Source organism: Polyodon spathula, chromosome 4, assembly GCF_017654505.1.
Source record: "Polyodon spathula isolate WHYD16114869_AA chromosome 4, ASM1765450v1, whole genome shotgun sequence".
Lineage (NCBI taxonomy): Eukaryota > Metazoa > Chordata > Actinopteri > Acipenseriformes > Polyodontidae > Polyodon > Polyodon spathula.
Window position 1 is genome coordinate 45,892,247 of NC_054537.1, and position 20,726 is coordinate 45,912,972.

A 20,726-nucleotide genomic window follows, 5' to 3' on the forward strand; every position below is an offset into this window, starting at 1 on the left:
ACGTCGGAACCGATTGCGTCGGTACTGAGTGCTAGTGTCGGCATAGTGAGTCAGTACCAAGCATAAAGTACTGTGTGCAGGTACTACACATAGAGTGCATTGTGTGCCTCAGACCCGAGCATGCGCAGAAGGCTTTGACAGACATCACTTTGTGTGATAACTGTGCAGCATGCAAGAAACGTACTCTTGAGAACCGAGTAGCACGTCACTCTAGGGAACGATCCCTCATGCCTATGCACCGTTCAGTATCAGTGCGCTCCACCTGTGAAGCTGGCCCTCCTTCTCGTGGTCCTGTCCAGAAAGTGGGTTGGAATAGAACTAGAAAAAGCCCAATATCTAGCTCTACCTCTCGTTCCTCACCGTCTTCCTACACTTCCCCCTCACCTTCCCTCCCTCCAGAACGGAGGAGGAAGAAAGCCCACCAATCATGTTCGGCAGGCAGTGAACAGATCAATAAGATCTGGAAAGTGATTTCAAACCAGCAAGCAATCTTTGCAGAGCTTTTGAAAGAGTGCTCAGTTCCACTGTCACTACAAGTAGTGTCACTGATCACTCCGTCTGCACCCTTGCAGGCGGTGACTGATGAGATAGATGACATGCTCTCTATCGCTGCCTCAGAGGAGGTAGATGACCAGCTGGTCCTCCCATCAGATGATGTGATGTCCTACATAAACCACCAGAGTGGTTTGCGGTCACTCGGTCTCCACCCTTTGGCCCACATTCTTCTGCTGTAGGCACAAATGAACCTGCTATCACTCTATACAGTTCACCTGCCAGGAGTGACCAACTGGGCAGTGGACCTCCTCACGAGGGGGCTCCCCAAAGGTGTAGAGTGGAAACTCCATCCCAAGGTAGTCAGCCTCCTGTGAAAGAGATTCGAGAGGGCAGAGGTGGATCTCTTTGCCTTCTGGGAGTCGACACATTGTCCCCTGTGGTTTTCCATACACGGAGGAGGACCTCTGAGGATAGACGCAATGACACAACTATAGCCAGCACATCTTCTGTACGTGTTACTGCCACTTGCACTGCTCCTTCTTTGTTTGGAGAAAATCAGAAAAGACCGGGCCAGGATGCAACTAATATTCCTGTCTGGCCCAGGACAGTCAGATTCTCCTCACGGATGCAGCTCCTGAGTGGCCAGCCGTGGGGACTGCCGATGCGCCACGACCTGCTCAGCCAGATGTGGGGCACTTTGTGGCACCCCAACCCATTGAGCCTGCAGCTCTGGGCTTGGCCCCTGAACGGCTGTATTTGAGCCATCTGGGGTTATCAAACAGGGTGATTGACATCTTATAAAATGCTAGGGGTGTGTTCCAGACGTGGTGTTTGGCTCATGGGTTTGAACCCACGACATGCCCTATGGCAGTTATACTGCAATTTTTACAGGACCTTTTTGATGAAGGGAAATCCCCCTCTGCTCTAAAGGTCTATTTGGCAGCCATTTCGGTGTGCAATGTAAAAATTGATTTGGTATCCCCAGGAGCTCATTTTCTGGTGGGGCAACTTTTAAAAGGCACCTGGTGGCTTAGGCCACTGGTGAAGTATTTATTTCTTGCTGGAGGTTAAATATAGTGCTTAATGCATTGTCAAAACCTCCATTTGCGCCTATGCATTGAGCTGAGCTAAATTTTTGGGACTTTCAAGACAGCTTTCTTGCCTGCGATCACCTCCGCTAAGCGGGTGAGTGAAATGCAAGCATTTTCAATTTTAAAAGCTTGTCTAATTTTTTCAGAGGCCAAAACAAAGTCAGCCATCATACTAACCCAGCTTTCCTGCAGAAGACCATCTCAGCTTTCCACATAAATCAGTCTGTGGAATTGGAGGCTTTCCATCCCCCTCCATTCCAGTCTGACAAAGAATGCCAGCCCCATATGCTTTGCCCAGTGTGGGCGTTATCATATTATGTGGAGAGAACTAAAAGCTGAAGGCAGTCGGAATAGCTATTTGTTTGTTATGGGGCGAAGTCCCAGGGACAGGCTCTGTCTAAACAACGTCTGTCCAAATGGTTAACAGGCACAGTACAGACTGTGTATGAACTAGCCAATCTGCCCCTGCCCGAGAAGCTCACTGGCCATTCCACCAAGGGTCAGTCGACTTCATGGGCATTGTTCCACGGTGCTTCCATCCAGGACATATGCAGTGCAGTAGTGTGGGCTTCCTCCCATATGTTTGCCAGGTTCTATCGGCTGAATGTCGGCTGCCTTGTGCCTTGTGTGTTACCATACAGAACCTTAGTAATAAGTAGCTAGTGCAGAAAAATTGAGATAAAAACTCACTCTAGTTCCAAAGTCAGGGTTTTGAGCAACAATGACATTCAATCTGCAGAGGCTTGGGGAGTAGCCCACACCTCTGCATTGCAAATGTCCTTGATGCACCCTGGAATAAAGCCAGTGAAGTTGCCATACCGCTGGTGGAATGGGCAGTGAGCCTTTCTGGAGGGGCAAGTTGACTACTCATAGGCAGTCCTGACTGTGTCTGCTATCCACTTGGAGAGCAGCTGCTTCCACAGGGCTTGACCATAGGAATTCTCCCCATAACAGACAAAAAGCTGTTTGGACTGCCTCCAACTTTTTGTCCTGTTAACCTAATACGCTAGTGCTCGCACAGCCGAGTGTATGGAGCTGCTACTCTCCATCAGAATGGAAAGGAGGTAGATTGAAAACCTCCAATTCCACAGACTGGTTGACATAGAATGCTGAGATAGTGTTTGTCTTGCCTTCTGAAAAAATTAAGCAGGCTTTCGCAATTGAAAATGCCTGCATCGCACTCATCCACTTTGCGGAGATGATTGCAAGCTAGAGAGCCCCTTTGAGCAATACTAATTTCAGCTCAGCTGAATACATGGGCTCAAATGGAAGCTTCATGCATGCATCAAGCACTATGTTAAACCTCCAGTGGGGAACAATATCCTTCGTAGGTGGATGAAGCCGCCGAGCTCCTTTTAAAAATTGCCCTGCCAGGAAGTGAGCTCCTGGGGAGTTAATCTTGACATGGCAAGTTGAAATAGCTGCCAAGTAGACCTTTAACATTGAGGGGGATTTTCCCTCGTTAAACAGGTATAGCTGCCATGGTACAGGTCGTGGGGTCAAAACCCTGAGGCAGGCACCACAACTGAAATACACCTTACTTGTACCCATACTGGAAATACGTGGAAGCTGCTCTGACATTTTCAAGGGTGTCAATAACCCTATTAAACAGACCTAGACAGCTTAAATGCAGCTGATCAGCGCCAAACCCAGAGTTGTAGGCTCGATGGGTCAGGATGCCATAAGGTCGCCCGTGCCTGACTGAGCAGATCGCGACACTTGGACAGTCTCTTTTGCTGGCCACTCAAGAGCTGTATCAGGATCATAGGCCAATAAGGGGCTACTAATAGCACCCTGGCCAGGTCGTGTCCGATTTTCTCCAGGCACAGAGGGAGCATTGCGAGTGGTGGGAAGGCACATAACAGTTGCCTCAATCCCTGGTGTGTTAAGGCATCTATCGCCAGTGGGTCCCCACCTCCTGTTATGGAGAACCAAAATAGACAGTGGGTTAAATTCTGGGAGCCAAAAAGATCTATCTCTGCTCTCCCGAGTCTCTCCTAGATGAGGCCCATTCTGAGGTGCTGAGAACTCCCCTTGAGAGGAGGTCCGCCGGCCAATTTATCACCCTGGGTAGGTGTATAGCCCAGTAAGAGGAGGTTCTCAAGCGCCCAGATCAAAAGCTTGTGGTCCACGTGATGGATACTGGGAGACCTGAGGCCACTGTGGTTTATAGTGTTGTCCCATGAACATCCTGCAAAAAAATATGCAAGGCCAGATAAACTGCCTGCAGCTCCAAAACATTGGTGTGGTGACCCTGCCAAAGTGGGCTCCACACACCCTGTGCGTGTGTGTGTGTGCAGAGGGGGACGGGGGGAGGGGTGGACGTAGGAAAGATTGTAGGCTCATTGTTGAAGATGGACTGCCTTGGTTCAACTTCTGTAGGCCAGACGGAGGTGATGCAGGCCTGTTTGATGGCAGAAGGGAAACGGCCAGAGAGCAGATAAGTGTTGAGAAGAGAGGAGATTAAAAGGAGTAGATTAGGGGCAGCAGCCTAGAAGAGGTGGGTGTGGAAGGGGTCAGCACACATGTGTTGGGTTTGTGGCTTTTGGAGCAGGGAGCAAAGACCGGAGTCCAAGAGGGACTGGAAGGAGGAGAAGGAGGGTAGAATATTAGGGGTTGCAGAGGGTGATGGGGAGTGAGCTAGCAGAGGACAGTGTGGGTGGGAAAAGAGGCGAGATAGTAAAGAGTTTGTGGATGTCTGTGATTTTGAAAGAGAAGGAGGCAATTCAACAATTGGGAGAAGGAGTCGATGGGGGGAGGTGTGAGAGAGCAACAGAGGAGAAGACAGAGGGGGTGGGAACTGAAGTTTCAACAGAAAGTAACAGAGGGGGTTGGTGGAGCAGGAATGGATGGGAGCGACAGAGTGAAAGAGACAAAGTAGTGATCAGAGATATCGAGAGGAATGACCAAGAGGGCAGGGGGCAAGCAGTCCCTGGTGGAGATGAGGTCCAGTTGACGGCCCACCGTGTGAGTGGGGGAGGGTGGGTGTGGAGAGACAGAAGGCAAAAGAGTGAAGAAGGGGAAGGAATCCAGCAGAATGGTTAGGGTTGGAGAGGTGGATGTTGAAGTCTCGAAATAGCATAGCAGGGGTGGAGGGAGTGGGGAAAGAGGTTAGGAGGAAATTAAGATCATCAAGAAAGTGAGTAAGGTCCAGGAGGGTGGTAGATAAGATGAGATGATTTCAATAGCGTGAAACTCAAAGGTGCTAACAGAGAGGAGGGGGGGGGGGGCAGTAAAGAGCAGGGAGGGAGAGAGCAGAAGTCCTGTTCCCCCACCCCGTCCAGAGGGCAGCTGAAGTAGTTATGTTATCAGTGGAGATCCAGGTTTCAGTGAGAGCTAGGAGTGTGAGTGTGAGTGTGAGTGTGAGTGTGAATGTGAATGTGAGTGTGAGCGTTTGTACTGCTTTGCAATTTGATAGTGAAGGCTACTGCCCAGCCTATGTTTACTCTTTTTTGTTTGAACGTTTTGATTTGGCTCCATGTTTGTTTTAGTTAAATCAACGTGGGCATACACGCTTAAACTGCAGCGTTCTGTGTTAGGTGTTAGGGTCTAGTTCCTGCCAGTAGGCAGACTGAGCCCTAACGCTATCCTGTTACATGAAATTTGTTGCTATGTCTGTAATACAAAACACTGAATCTTAAATTGTATGATACAACAGAAACCTCTTCAGTATTGTGATGAAAGCATTAGCTGAAAGTATGGGAATCCCCCTAAATTATTTGTAATCAAGTGGATGTGGATGAATCAATCCAGGGTGATTGCCTCTGTGCAGAACAATCTGAGATGTATTTGAGATGGGTATATTTTGCCTTTGTATATTTTCGCATCCAGTGTAGTTTAGTAAAACTTTAATCCAGGTACTTATCAGGGGAAATAATTAAATAACCATTGGTGTCAATAATACAATTTTGTCACATGTACAGTCGTAGTGAGTTCACATTTTGCTTTGTGTCTGTAATAAAATTACAGACTGGAGTGTACTGCTTTTCATTCAACCAGTGAACATACAGTATATGATAAAGTTTTACGCAATTGTAATTATAAGAAATTTACTCCATTACAAAAATTTGGTACAGTCATGTTGACATTTTGAGTCCCTTCATTTGCTTGACTTTTTATGGAAATCTGACTTGGTTGTAGGTTAAGTAGGAGTAAGAGACTTCAAAACCAAACAGGATGAATCACAACGTCTGGCTCAAGACTATTAACAACCAGTGGGTTGCTACTGACCTCTTTGAACTTTGTAGTGGTTGTAACGTGAATGTAAAGGAGTGTCTGATAAAATATGATCTGTTTTTACAAAAGTGTCTGGCAATGCAAGGAAATAAATATAATTTTGTCGGGGGTTTCTAAAGCTGTACACAGAACGTGTGTATCTTTATGCAGGTAATCATTCAAAACTATGCTGTTCAATAAAACATTCAGTGGAGACTTAACAATAATGTTTTTAAATAATAAGTGCAGTGTAAGCCATGTATTAATTGTTTCATTGACTTTATTAATGTGTTGTATTTCACCAACAGTAATTAGATTAAGAACACCAATAATAAGTTAATAAAATCTTTGTTACCATATCAATAAAGTGTTTGTTGTACGTAATAGTTAATACTCATGACTAAAATTAGATTGACCAAAAAAAATGACTGATAAACATTACCAGCTTTAAGAGATTATTTTAAAACTATTTAAGGTTTTTCATTGTATTTTATTTCAGATATACTAAAAGAAAGCACAACATCACATTTTGTGTTATTTGTTTAGGAAATTCTCTTAATTTACACAATACCGGCAATGGAATATACTGTAGATTTGGCTAAATGTCTCCTTTAGCCTTTCTCATTGTAATTGTCTTTTCTTGTCTTGCACATAAACAGACAGCTAGCACAGTTCTGGAGCTGTTGCCTAGGGTCAGCACTAAGCTGGAACGACACTTCACCAACAGTCACTAAATAACCTATATCATCCACCACGAGCACTACTGCATGCACCGAGGACTGATGACCTTATATATATTATTGTGGGTCAGATATTGTGCTTATTAATTGGCACCACAATCCTGTTATTATTTACCCTGTGCAGTACACATTGTTGTGTATTGCCGGGGAATTATGGAATAAAAATAAACACAATTTTTCCAAACTGGATTACAAGACACTGTCTGTTTAATTACTGCACTGCATCACTCCTGCACCTGTTCTCACTCAGCCACTTTGTCACATAGCTTTAGCATCCCTATTACGAAGGCTTCCCTCATTCTCGTTTGTGTGGTGACTGACTGAGTGGTTTTGCCAGAGGCTTGTACAGGTGGGCATGACTACTGTACTGTACTGTATTGACCTGGTGTTAAAGTCACCGATCCGGTACCGACCCAGTACCGTACCATACCGACCCCGAGCTAAAGTCCCCGAACCGACCCAGTATTGTTCCAGTATGGTTCCGATACCGTACTGTACCGACCTGGTGCTAAATGAACTGACCCAGTGCAGTCCCGGGTTCGAATGCTGTATTGACCTGATCCTAGTCACCAAACCTGTACCAACCCTATTCTATATGGTGCAGATACCACCGAAACAGTACCACACTGGTCCTGAACCAGTACTGACCAGGTGTTAAATACAGCAAACCAGTACTGAACCAACCTAATATGTTTGAGGTACCGATCCAGTTCCAGTCCGCTACTGATGGTGCTCAAATCACCGGTCCCGCTTGGGTCTTGACCTGCACGATCGATATCTATGTGCTGATTGAGGCAGCAACTGTATGCTGTACACATGCCTGGGTTTTATCTCTGTGACACAGGCAAGGCCAGTCTGCCTTTTGAGGATAAGCATGGCAGATGCTCTTCTTGTCTGGGGCAAGAGGACAGCAAGGAGGCACTAGCTAATCATAGTTTCAGCGAGTTTTGTGCACCTTTCTCGAAGTGCATGCTTGAAAAGTGGCAATCGAGCAGCGTTATGGAGTGCTCTATGTCCCTGTGACAAAGATGGCTGTAGTGGGGATGTCAGACCAGAAGAAGTACAGTACTGCGAGATGAAATGATAAATGGATGCGCTGCTGCGCGGTTTATTATTATAAAATAAAACAGGACAAAAACAGGACACGGCACTGGCAGCCAAAACAAAAAGACAAACATACTGGACTATACAGACAAAACACTGTGAGCTTCTGTTTTTAATGATTACTATTATTATTATTATTTTTACCTCTGTCTCCAATCCCATTCTCCAGTCACCAAATACATAACCCCGAGTGGGTGAAAACATGCTGCATTTATGCAGCTGTATAGAGACCCTATTGCTAACCAATCATTCAATTGGAGTCGCGATACAACTGCATGTGAATTAGTAAAGTGCAAATCCCCGTGCTCTGCGGCCGGGCGGTTACAAGGGCAAGGGCTGCTGAGGACTGCCAGCATCTAGACCTGGTCCTTCTGGTGGAGGGAGAGGCATCTCCTGCTCCTCTCCCCCTGATGGCGATGGAGGCAGAGGCAGCTCCAGCTCCTCTCCTTGTGATGGTGGGGGAAGTGATACCAGCAGGCATTCATCCTCTGCTGGTGGGGGAAGTGATACCAGCAGGCATTCACCCTCTGCCGGTGGGGGAAGTGATACCAGCAGGCATTCACCCTCTGCTGGTGGACAGGGACCCAGCAGGCATTCACCCTCTGCTGGTGGACAGGGACCCAGCAGGCATTCACCCTCTGTTGGTGGACGGACCCAGCAGGCATTTACCCTCTGCTGGTGGAGGAGGCAGAGGTAGCTCCTGCTGCTCTGCTCCTGCCGATGGAGGTGGCGGAGGCGTGTAGTCTCCTGCCAGTGAAGGTGGCGGAAGCAGAGGCAGCTCCTGCTGCTCTGTGCCTGCCGGTGGAGGTGGCGGAGGCAGAGGCAGCTCCTGCTGCTCTGCGCCTGCCGGTGGAGGTGGCAGAGGCGTGTAGTCTCCTGGCGGTGGGAGCGGCGCGTAGTCTCCTGGCAATGGAGGTAAAAGCAGCGGGTAGTCTACCCTTGTTACAGGGGACTGGTGCTGCTCTCCCTCACTTGCAGGGGACTGGTGCAGCTCTGAAGACAGCGGTGGGACCTCTCCCTCTGGCGCAGGAGACGGCAGCAATGGATCCTCTCCCTCTGGCGCTGGAGATGGCTCCTCTCCCTCTGGCACTGGAGGCGACACCAGCAGGCATTCTTCCCTGCCTCCTCCTCACCTTCCTCTCCTGGGCCTCCAGTCACTCTGGCTCTGGCTACTGGCATGGAAACTGCCCCCCTTCTGTATCCAGGAGCCACTCCATGCCTGTATCTCTTGTACAGGAGGCACCATCCCCCCTGGCTCTCCCAAGCCTCCACAAATGCATCCAGGTCCTCGTCCCAAATTTCCCTGGACGCAGTCATCTCACACCAGAGCACCTGCTCTGGCTGCTGGGGAGGTTGCTGCTTCCTCTGGCCACCTTTTCCAATTTTTATTTTTTTTTCACACAAAAAACCTCTCCTGTTCTGATGCTTGAAGGTGCTGTTAAATCCCACGCAGGACACCACGTGTCACAGAGACGGCCGAAGTGGGCAGCGTCAGAACCAGGAAAAGGAATGAAATACACAGACAGGATGGATGAAATTAAATGATGATGGCGCTTGCTTGCGCCGGTTTATTGAAAATAAAAGGGTTTAAACAAACACGAAAAACAAAGGACACGGCACATTAGCCAAAATAAAAAGACAAACAAAAACGGACTAACACTTTACAAATGGTGAGCAGATCGACAAACAAACATGGTGAGTTAAATAAACAAGTATCAATTGAAATTATCATTCTCCTACTCTCTCTCTCGTTCTCCACTCACCGAACACCCAACCGCGAGTATGTGAAAATGTGCATCTATATATACTCTTGTGCTGTGATTCAATTACTAATTAATTATTCACTTGAATCCCAGCACGTGAATTAATTATGTGCAACCTCGTGCTCACATTTTAACTACTTTAAATGTACGTGAAGTGATGTACAATCCCGTACCTAAATACAAATACACATTTTAAACACTCGTGTTACAGACCCGTTTATATTCCATGTACCAATGACTATACACCAACATTTAACAAACCACACGCAACATAACAGATAATATACACAGGGGCGGGAACAATTGTCACATACTCCCCCCCCCCCCCCCCCTCCCCCACCCACCCGTGCAAGCACGTTTCCACAAATGGCCTCAATGGCCACCTCCCTCTTTAAAAGCCCAAAAGTACCACACAAAGTCCTGGGCCAAGAACAGGGACTTTAAAGGGTTGATGGGAGGCAATGTTGCCAGTACCAAGGCTGCTATGTTGCCAGTTCCAAGGCTGCTATGTTGCCAGTACCAAGTTCTTAAATTACTAACTGTGAGAGACATTTAAAAAGGGAGGAGAAGGACATTTATTTTTTAAAGGGAAGTAAACAGACTTAATTGTTTGTACTCTGTAGATGCCACCAGAGAGTGGTTGACATGGGGCAATTTCCATGGAAAAAGAAAAATAAGTCTCACCTTTTTATATTGCTATTTTGGTAGAACTTTCAGGATATGTCTTGGCTACTTCCAGCAGCTCTCAGACAATAAAGGATTGCTTGGTGGCACGGCCTTTACATACAGTATAAAGTTGTGCATGTTTATTTCAAAAACAGGATTTTCAGTTCTGAAGTCTTGAAAGCATGATTATGATGTCAGGACATGTTTCCATTTAAAAAGAAAAGTTATTGGCCAAATGTGCAGCTTTTTAGTGTGAGAAGATATTTACCCACCCCTTAAAGTCATACACTGTTTTAGACGCAGGCTTGCTATGGAGCATGGAATGTGCATGGTATTTGCATGCTACCTCACATAAATGACTGTTGTGTGAGAGTGATGACTTTCTAAGCTGCATGGAAACCCCGGCCCTTGGTGGGAAGGGCAGGGGCAGTGGCTAGAGGCCTGATGTAGGCTCTCTGCAGTGACCTAGATTATTGGGTCTGTGTTAAAAACACAACTGTTCAATTGTCTGCTGGATGCTATTTTTGTAAATAGTTTATTTATTTTGAGGTTTCACTTTAACATTTAATAAAAGTTTTGATTGCAATTACCCTTTTGCTTCCTGATTGCCTCTTGAAAACCTCACCATCACTCAGCACCACCACATGGAGTAAGACTTTTGTTTGTTTGGTTGACTTACTATTTTGGGGGACTCATTCTTTATCTTTAACTGGTGTAGATAATTTGTCATGCTTTGCTCACTAAGTGGATAAATTAAATTACAATTCATATGGTTTCCAAAAGAAAATAAACAAAGATGCCAGTGTCAGAGCATTAATGAATCACTTTCTTTTTTGATGTTTAAAATGACTGTGAAGTGGTTATGCTGCTTCGATATTGCACTTTAATCATTTGTGTCTCTATAAGAATCCACCTGGCATTGTCTGTGCTTGTACAATTCTAGTTGTGACTTCTTTGAAGTAATGTACTTCTTCCTTCCAAAGAATCACATGATGTGGTTATCTTTTAACTCTGCTGGGCTCACTGTCTTCATATTATTATTATCCGGCAAGCAGAATTGAAAGACAAAGGTGAAAAAATAAATACAATTACATTTATAGTTACTTATTCTTTAATTATGATGTGGTTGTATAATTTCCAATTGCACCGTCAAAATCAGTCTGTAAAATCTAATCTTGTTACAAATTTACACCTGCAGCCTACAATTCAGTTTGCTACCTGGTGTTTCACAATGCCCTTATGTTTCACCTTTCATATAATTGGCATTTATTAATTAATTGACATACTTGGAAAAAATCCTGATAGTATAAATTATTTGTGCCTTTATTTTCTGTAATCCTTGTTTTAAAACACACCTCTACTGTCCCATATCATTTTAGGTAGGCTTATTAGATAACTTACTCACAGCTACTGGGCCAGAGCAAATTCTCTCAATTTAAAACTCTTAATTTTCCTATCAGCCAATCAGAGCACTTAGTTTGTCTATTTTCTTTTTATCTAAAGACCTTAGACAGTTCATTTGTGCTAGACGTATGAAATAAAGAAAAACTAAAACAATATTATATAACAGTATTGCCAACAATCCTAAATTTAAACAGTACTGTAGAATAGTATAATATTTTACATTTAGGGTCTCAACCTTTTCAATTTGTTAAACTACACCTGCAATTAAAGATTAAAACTGTGTTCTACTCTGCTTTACAACTTTCTTTTAAGTACAAATAAGCCCCCCCCTTCCACCTTCCACCTTCCACCTTCCACCTTCCACAAAAAAAACAAAAAATGTTTGCTGCAGCTCATGATAGACTTAAATGTCTCCTCTGAGCCCCAAGTCTGGATCACAGAAAACTTTGTAATAAAAATACATGTATACATGTAACTTTATTATTATTATTATTATTATTATTATTATTATTATTATTATTATTATTATTATTATTATTTTTGTGTATTTACTTGGCTGTGGACCCCCAATACTGACAAGACTTGGCAAAGTTCCCAGACAGCCAAGTAAAGAACAATATCTGTCAGAACTTGACCTAAGGGCCCCAGGCTTTGGATCCAGCCTTTTCAAACTTCAGCAGTGCTGGTGAAATAACAATAGTTACATAATTACGAAGAATGCAAGCATTAGAACAATTTGTTTGATTTAACTTGTCAAACCTTTCAGGATCCAGCTACTCTGCTGCTTTTTAATCCCCAATGTGGCTTTTATTCATTCTACCTTCTAAAAAAATCCCAAGCACTTGAACTGATTGCTTTCTAGTTTCACTCTGACTGTACTATATGCTGCTCATATTATGACAGATACTTATTTGTATCTGTTGTCATGCAATTTATGCAGGAACATACAACTTGAATCCCTGTATGCAATCTGTTCTTATGTGAGAATGAAATAAAAGTAATTGACTGTGTTTAACTTTATTCCGGGCCAGGCTTTGGGGTGTCGGGTAGATAAATGGAATCAATTCTATGCCTCTTCAGTTGAAAGTTAAAAGTTTTGCAAGACTGTCAGTATCAAGGGTCATTTAATTTAGTGCTGTTTGCAGTGGTGTGGATGTGCCACAATTTTAGTAGCTTTTTTTTCATAATTCTTGACATTTCTAAGGATTAAGAGTTTCTAGATCAAGCAAAGTACAACGTGCTCATGAAAATGTCAAATAAAAACATGTTACATTTAATAAGGTGTGTTTTGTTTGTGTAGTTTAACCTGAGGTGCATAAAGAAAGCTTGTAAATGTACATTTTGTGTTATGAAATAAGAAGGCTTAATCTATATTTAGGTGAATGACAGGACTATAAAGCTGTAATTGGTATCATCAACTCAAAGTTCAGCAGGTACACCAGAGCGAATCCATTAACGTCTTCCCTGTGACACTATACTAAATTAGGAAAGCGGCTTGTGTCCCTACTGTACACCCATAACTCAACAATACATTTGCTCCAGGTCCTGGAACAAATATGTTTTACCCTTAAATCCGTTAACCAATGATTTGGGTACAGGGTTTGGGCAATGCATTTTAAACTACTGTAACTAGGACAGCAGTACTTTGACAGTGATTCTGTGATGCTCTATGACCATTCCTCAATGATTACTACCACATATAGTACAACTTCAGAGAATGTAAGCGTTTAAATCTGCCAGATTAAGTTCTTTGCCAGATTAACCCACTGTCCTCACTTTTGAGGCTGTTACTCATTCAGCATTGTTAGTTTATACACTCTTGGATACAGTACTGACCTGAAACTGACATTCGTAAAAATATATTCAGATGTATATGATACAATATGTACAGTATATGACAAGGCTGTCATTTACATACCAAATTAATCACATGTGTGAGGGACTGACCTTTTTTTAAATCAACCCTGTTCGGTTCAGACAAGGAAAGCATTTGCAAGGGTGGAGAGGACTGTGGAGGGAAAAGTTAACCCAATATTTCAGGATTTCACTACAGCTGCCGTGTCTAAGCCAGCAGGTGAAGAATGTGAGGCAGCAGTTTGTTAACCTCAGTCGACCTTCCCTGGTAGGAGTTTGTTCTACATCATTAGTCGCTTCTTAGGATTATAAATCAGCTCTTAAATAAAATAAAAAAAACAAACAAAAAAACAATTTTCTGTGAAATTGAACCAGTAATCTTTGTTTGCTGACATATTTTACAGCTGAAAGAGGAGAGGATCATTTTCCAACACTCATGCAACAAAGGCTTTGTCTAATATTGCTTTTCTTCTAGTATGTATCGGTACTAATTTGAGAAAAATGTTTGTGATTTGATGCATCAATTTGCCAATATTTCAAATATACAGTAGATGTCGATTAATCATTATGAATTGCCATGCTTTTCATTTTTATTTTACAAACATGAATTAAATATTACTTGATTGATTAATCCAGTGCTCTATAACCCTTTGGAAACCTATATTAATACATATATATATATATATATATATATATATATATATATATATATATATATATATATATATATAATATATATGTATCTCATAAGTTCAAAAGTATTCAATGTGCAACTACTGTTGTTAAGGTTAATGTCTATTTATTCATAGGAATGTCTACTGTAAAACTGCTACTTAATTGATCAATGGATAAAATTAACTGAGATTTGATATGTTGATTACTGATAATGTATTTTGTTCATTTAATTAGTGTTCTGTTGATAATGCCTGTGTTTCATTTTTACATTGATGGTTGTAAGCTATACATGATTGATTAACTTCTGTTTTGAAGTTTGGGATAATGAACTTGTTGACTTCAAGTCTGTATAATAAAATAATAGTATACTCTTCCTATAAGGGTTATTTAATTATTTATGGAATAACTAAATTAATGAATACACAGTAGATAATTGATTGTCTGCTTAACTGATCGCTGTACTTGTAAAACCTCTTTATATTACTTAAATCATTAAAGACGACTTGTCATTTAATTGTTCTGTGCAATTAACTTGTCAATTTTGAAATTGCTGTTTGATGATGTTTAGATTGTTTCTTATAATTATTAGTCAATGCTTTATTGCCTAAGCAAATGACCTAACTGAGGCACATATGAGATATTTAACTAGTTGTTAAATTGATTGGTTTAAATGTAAAGCCACCCTTTAATTCACAATTAATATGAACCTGATGAAGACACGTTAGTTTGTCAAAATGTTTGTTTTTAAACAAATAAGGAATATATGGATGAATATAAACCAGCAATAGTTGCACATTGAATCCCTTTGAAGAAGAAAATGTTGAAAGTGCGACTATGAATGTCCCTACGGAAACTTTTTTGGTAAGCCACTAAAATTGAATGTTTGGCTCAAAGATTTTTTTGCTACAGATTGCTGTAGAGACTCTACCTTCACTACATACAATTGCCTTATACTGGTCAGCACCTCTTCAATATTAAGCATTGTTGTGCACCAGTGACTCTTTTGTGAAGAAATATATATGATTGCGTTGGACTTCTAGTGTGCTTTCAAATTTTAGTTTTTTTTTTTTTTTTTAATATCTTCATATTATTTTTGGGAAGAAGTTAAAACTGTAAAAGTACTTATTAAAAACTAAAAGCCATATTCTCTCTCCCACATTTTATTCTCAGTCTTCTTTTCCCAGAGCACGTATAAAAGGGAAAAATGAATTGGCTATCTTTTTACATCTCCATACTAATACTCTCTAGTGGCTCCACAACTCGTGTTTTTTGGCATTCTTTTTTTAAAGCTTCTGGCACAGCTGGATCTCTCTGTGTAAGCAAACTTTCAAATTATTATAGTGTCACTAATCATTCAAGTTACAACATTTCAAGCTGAAAGGCCTTTCTGACTCCGCAAAACCATTATGGTGCCATAATGTTTAAGGAAAGAAACCTTTGATCTTCTGGAAGGGGCTTCAGAGACTTCTTTTGACTGCTCTTCTTGCTCCTGCTTTCTCATTTGGCACATAGAAACCAGAGAAACTCTGAGCAGTAGGCTTGAAGATATTTGTTTTTCTTTTTTTTCTGTGAGATAAATGGCTCTCACCACAGAAAATTGACATCTCCCCCTCCCCATCAAATTAATAATAAATGGACAATAAGATAAGAGAAAAAAAAGAATGGGGAGGTAACATTTTTCTGACACAGTTTTATGGCTGTTCTGATTCTCATGAGCAGATTTATCTCTCCCGCTCCTCCTCCTGTTCTTCGCTCTCTTATCGGCTGTATCTGTACATTCCATTAATGAAGTCTTTGGCTGGAAAGAGTAACTTCTCAGAAACCGACCTTTTTCTCATTCTGTGAGTGTGCGGGGGGGGGGGGGGGGGGGGGGGGGGGGGGGGGGTAGTTGGGGTTAACTTCATATACTCACCTCAGATAATACATACAAAGTTTTGAGATGTGTTTTATATTCAGTACTGTAATCTATTATTTTGTAGGATGTAAAATATTGTATATTACAAGAAAAATCTACCCTTTGCTGTCAGTAATTCCATAAACTTGTCTCTGACTTCATCTTTACATGGTGAACTTGACCTGGATGTTGACATGGCTGCCATTTTGAGACCATGTTTTTTTAAAATGTTTTTGTATGAGAGGGAAACGTTGAGATATTGTCTTCATATTTGGTAAACAGGTGTAGTTTATGATTCTCACATTCAACTTTGCCTTTTAACAAGGTACTGTTTCACTTCCATTTTTTTTTTAACTTCTGGCTATTTCATTGCTACAGACACTTAAAATAGTGTATTCTCCTTTGATAATTGGTGTCCAATAAAAATGTACCTTTTTGCAGCCACATGCATTTATATCTCTCTCTAAATTTCAGGTCTGTGCTTCTACATTACAACCACGGCTCATTTATTTCACTTAACCATTTTATTAACTGTATCCATGTTTACTAACCACTCTTTCAGAGAAGCATTCCCCATTAATTATGATTGCTGATATGCTTTGTTTTTATGCAAAAAAAATAGCCTGTTCCAGTTTAACTCATTCAGCACTGCAGACCAGTATTCAGGTCAAGAAAAGTTAACCTTGCTTAAGTGTACTGATTTAGAACTACAAGAAAGATCCCTCCTGTCAAAATAGTAGACCAGTTTTCTAATCTTCTAATATGTTAACATATGGTCTGTAAAATTATTAAGTATATTGTTAGATATTTATTTATGTATTTATTTGTACTTGTTTTTTTAAAAGTTAGTTTTAACCCTTTCCACCCCACATTTATTGCTAGATCTCAGAAAATTAATAAAATAAATATTTTAAATTTGAAAAAAAAAAAAAAAAATGCAACTACATATTTTATATTTAAATTCCAACATGAGTTCATTTGGAATCAGTGGGCCATACTGAAGTAAAAACATGTGTAATTGTTTTTGTAATTTTTTTTTAAAGATTTTGTAAGCAATTTAAAGTACATGTGAAGTATTTGAATAAAAAACATGTTTAACATAACTGTAATTTTAAAAAGCACAAAAATTCAACTAGGATGTTTTCCTCAAAAACGTTATTATCTCTGTTTGCTAAAAAAAAAAAAATTGATGTTAACACAAAGGGAACTAATTAATAATTTAAAAAGCGGTAATATACTTTTCCTGTCAATCAAGACCAAACCTACACTACCGGTCAATAGTTTTAGAACACCTCAATTTTTCCAGTTTTTATTGAAATTTACGTTGTTTAATGTCTCAATGTACTCTAAAATTAAATGATATAACAAATAAACATGTGGACATAAAAAAAAAAAAGAAATCAGGGAATCGTTTTGTTTAACAAAATTTAAACTAAATTTTTGACTCATCAAAGTAGCCACCTTTTGCAGATATAACAGCCGAACACACTCTTTCTATCAAAATAGTTTCTTCCCAATGCTGTTACAGAAGTTCCCACAAATGTGTTGCACTTGTAGGTTGCTTTGCATTCACCCTTCTGTCCAGTTCATCCCAAGCCAGCTCGATGGGGTTTAAGTCTGGAGACTGTGTTGGTCATTCCATGATTTGAAGCCCACCGTCTTGTTCTTTTCTTCTAAGGTAGTTCTGACTTAGCCTGGAGGTATGTTTTGGGTCATTATCTTGCTGTAGGATGAACCCCTGACCAACTAGACATATTCCAGAGGGTATTGTATGGCATTGCAAAATGCTGTGGTAGCCATTTTTGTTCAGGGTGCCACTCACTCTGTGCAAGTTGCTGACTCTGGATCCAGCAAAAGAGCCACAGACCATCACACTTCCTCCTCCATGTTTGACAGTTAGTGTCACACACAGAGGAACCATCCTTCCGCCTACTCAACAGCGTACAAAAACCCTGCGTAATGAACTGAAGATTTCAAATTTTGATTCATCGGTCCATAAGACCTTCTTCCAGTCTTCAATAGTCCACTGGCAGTGCTTCATGGCCCAGGCAACCCTCTTTTTCTTATTTTGCCATCTTAGCAATGGCTTTATTACTGCCACTCGACCTGTCAAACCTGCAGCTCGAAGTCTTCTCTTCACAGTTGAAACTGAGACTTGCTTACTTCGACCAGTGTTAAGCTGTGCTTGAAGCTGTTGTCCTGTGAGCCGCCTATCATGCAAGCTGTTGACTCTCAGAAACTTGTCTTCTTATTCTGTTGTGGCTTTGGGTCTGCCAGACCTCTTCCTGTCAGAGTTTCCTCCAGTTTCCAAGTGCCTTTTGATGGTGTAGGAAACTGTACTCACTGACACCTTGGCTTTCTTTGCAATTTCTCTAAAGGGTTATAATGGTCTGTCTGTCTTCCTTTGTTAATTGCCTTTTTCTCGCCATTATGACAGCAATGTACTACTTCCTGCAGTACAGTACTGTCCAAATAATGCTTAAGAGGTTGTAGTAACACAGTCTGTTCCAACACTGATTTTATACAGACAGAGGGTTTGTAAGTAATCAACAAAAGTTGGGACACATGTAGGAATTGTAAGCACCAACTTTCAAGGCTTAATTTACTTCCATTGCTGCAGAACAGCTGTAAGGTGTTAACCCATTACTTGTTCCCTGAAAAAGGCCTTTTTGTATAACTCTGAAATACATTATTTTTCAGTTTTTGGTAACCTAAACTTTTTTTTTTAACCTCTGGCAGTTTACCACTTACCTTTGTACCATTTCAAGCTATTCACTGGACTTGAACTGCTTAAATATCAATAAAAACTGGAAAAATGGGGGTGTTCTAAAACTTTTGACCAGTAGTATATATGTTAAGTTGACTGTAACATTCATATAGTGTTTTTACTTTGTGTCAAGGTTTTTGAAGCAATTCCTGTCTTTTGTAAGACACAGAGCCAATCAACATTTCCCATTGGATGCGGGAGTAGGACTTTATACAGAGCTTACACCTCTGCTTTTCCTCCACATGCTAAAGCCAATGAGCCATCCCATCAAGTCTCACATCATCCACTGGTCTCTGGGAAACCTTGCATCTAGGTGCCTCTTCTTCCAGGGAATCGAGGGAGGGTCGGCCTCTTTTGCACTTCAGAGACTTGCCACCTTGAAATAATGCATGGGCTACTTGCTTTTACATTTATTTGACTGTGACAAAGTGCCCGCCCCTGTGTATATTATCTGTTATATGTTGCATGTGGTGTGTTAAATGTTGGTGTATAGTCATTGGTACACAGGATATAAACGAGATTGTGTAACACAAGTGTTTAAAATGTATATTTGTATTTAGGCACGAGGATTGCACAGCACTTCACGTGCAAGTAAAAAGTAATAATATGTGAGCACGGGGAATTGCACTTTTATTAATTCACGTGCAGTTGTATTGAGACTCCAACTGAATGATTGATTAACAATTGAGTCTTGGTACAGCTGCATAAAAACAACATGTTTTCACCCAGTCGGGGTTGGGTGTTTGGTGAGTGGAGAATGGGAGAGAGAGGAGAAATTATTTACAACAATTGCTATTGCGTGCTGGTGGGACCAGCATGATACTTGTTTATGTAAACTCACCGTGTTTGTCAGTGTGTCTGTCCGTGCACCGTTTTGTTAAGTATAGTCCGTTTTTGTTTGTCTTTTTATTTTGGCGTAGAGTGTCGTGTCCTGTTTTCTGTTTGTTTAAACCCTTTTATTTTACAATAAACCAGCGCAAGCAAGCGCCATCATCACTTCACATCATCTGTCCTGTCTGTGTGTATTCCTTTTTCTGGTTCTGACGCCGCCCACTTCGGCCATCTTTGTGACATTGACTAATGTTAGAAAAGACGCACTTTGAAGAGTGGGTTATATTGCAGGTGGTGTTTAGGGAGTAGGTTGCTGTTGTCATTGAGATGTATGGAATTTTGAAGCTTATCAGATTGGTTCCAGGGCATTCCATCTGCAATCAGATTGAAACGACTTCATTCCAATACATGCAATAAGAAGGCATTTGTATTATCCCACACAAAATGTGAATTTGTAGGAATTGCTCTATTTCTAGTTGTACTGACAGATGATCCAATCGGTTGCAGAGAATAATGGTTTGTTTGCTAAACTAAGTGATCAAAAATGTTGTCTAAAAACATTTTTTTGAAATATTGGTCAGGTGTATCTTCATTATCTGGTGGTGTTGGCATCCACTTAGTGCTAACAGGCTCTGAGTCAACCATTCTCCATGCTAAAACTTAGATGTTTTTATTTTTTTGTTGGATTTTGTTTTTGGCTTCCTTACCAACTGCAATACTCATGACATAATTCATCAGAACTGGTGTCATTGTGCACTTCTGGCTGTGGAACATAGTCAACATCCTTACTATCACTCCTTTCCCTATCGTCTATTTCTTCCTGAAGGCTAATTCAAATCCACTTTCAGTCCCCCCCCCCCATAATCAGGAGTAAGCTTTGCCCTTTCCTCATCTGTCTCAATGCTCGTATCTGACTGATCTCCTGCAGTTAGGGCTATAAATTTAGTCTCTGCTTTCTTGTAGACCTCACTTGTAGGTATTGCTGGCATCTATAAATAAAGCATTTGAAAGACTGGGGGAATTAAGACATATACATACCTTTTTTACTGGTTCCCCTGTAGAGCGAGGGAGCAGGCAGGTGGGGGGTGGGTAGGTGCGCTTGTTTGAGAAAATTTACTTAAGGTAAATGGATAACAATTGGCTATCTAAATTATTGTGAGTTTTCTCAGCAGGAGACAGGGGATTCACCCTCTATATTGGGTATCTCCCGACAAAATCGAGACTTGG

At 41.3% G+C, this 20,726-nt stretch overlaps 1 long non-coding RNA gene across 1 annotated transcript in view; it reads left to right on the forward strand.

Moving 5' to 3' along the window:
- LOC121314585 overlaps positions 1–20,726 on the forward strand; it is a 141,921-nt gene that overhangs the window by 82,807 nt on the left and 38,388 nt on the right. The gene's annotated exons all lie outside the window — the stretch shown is intronic.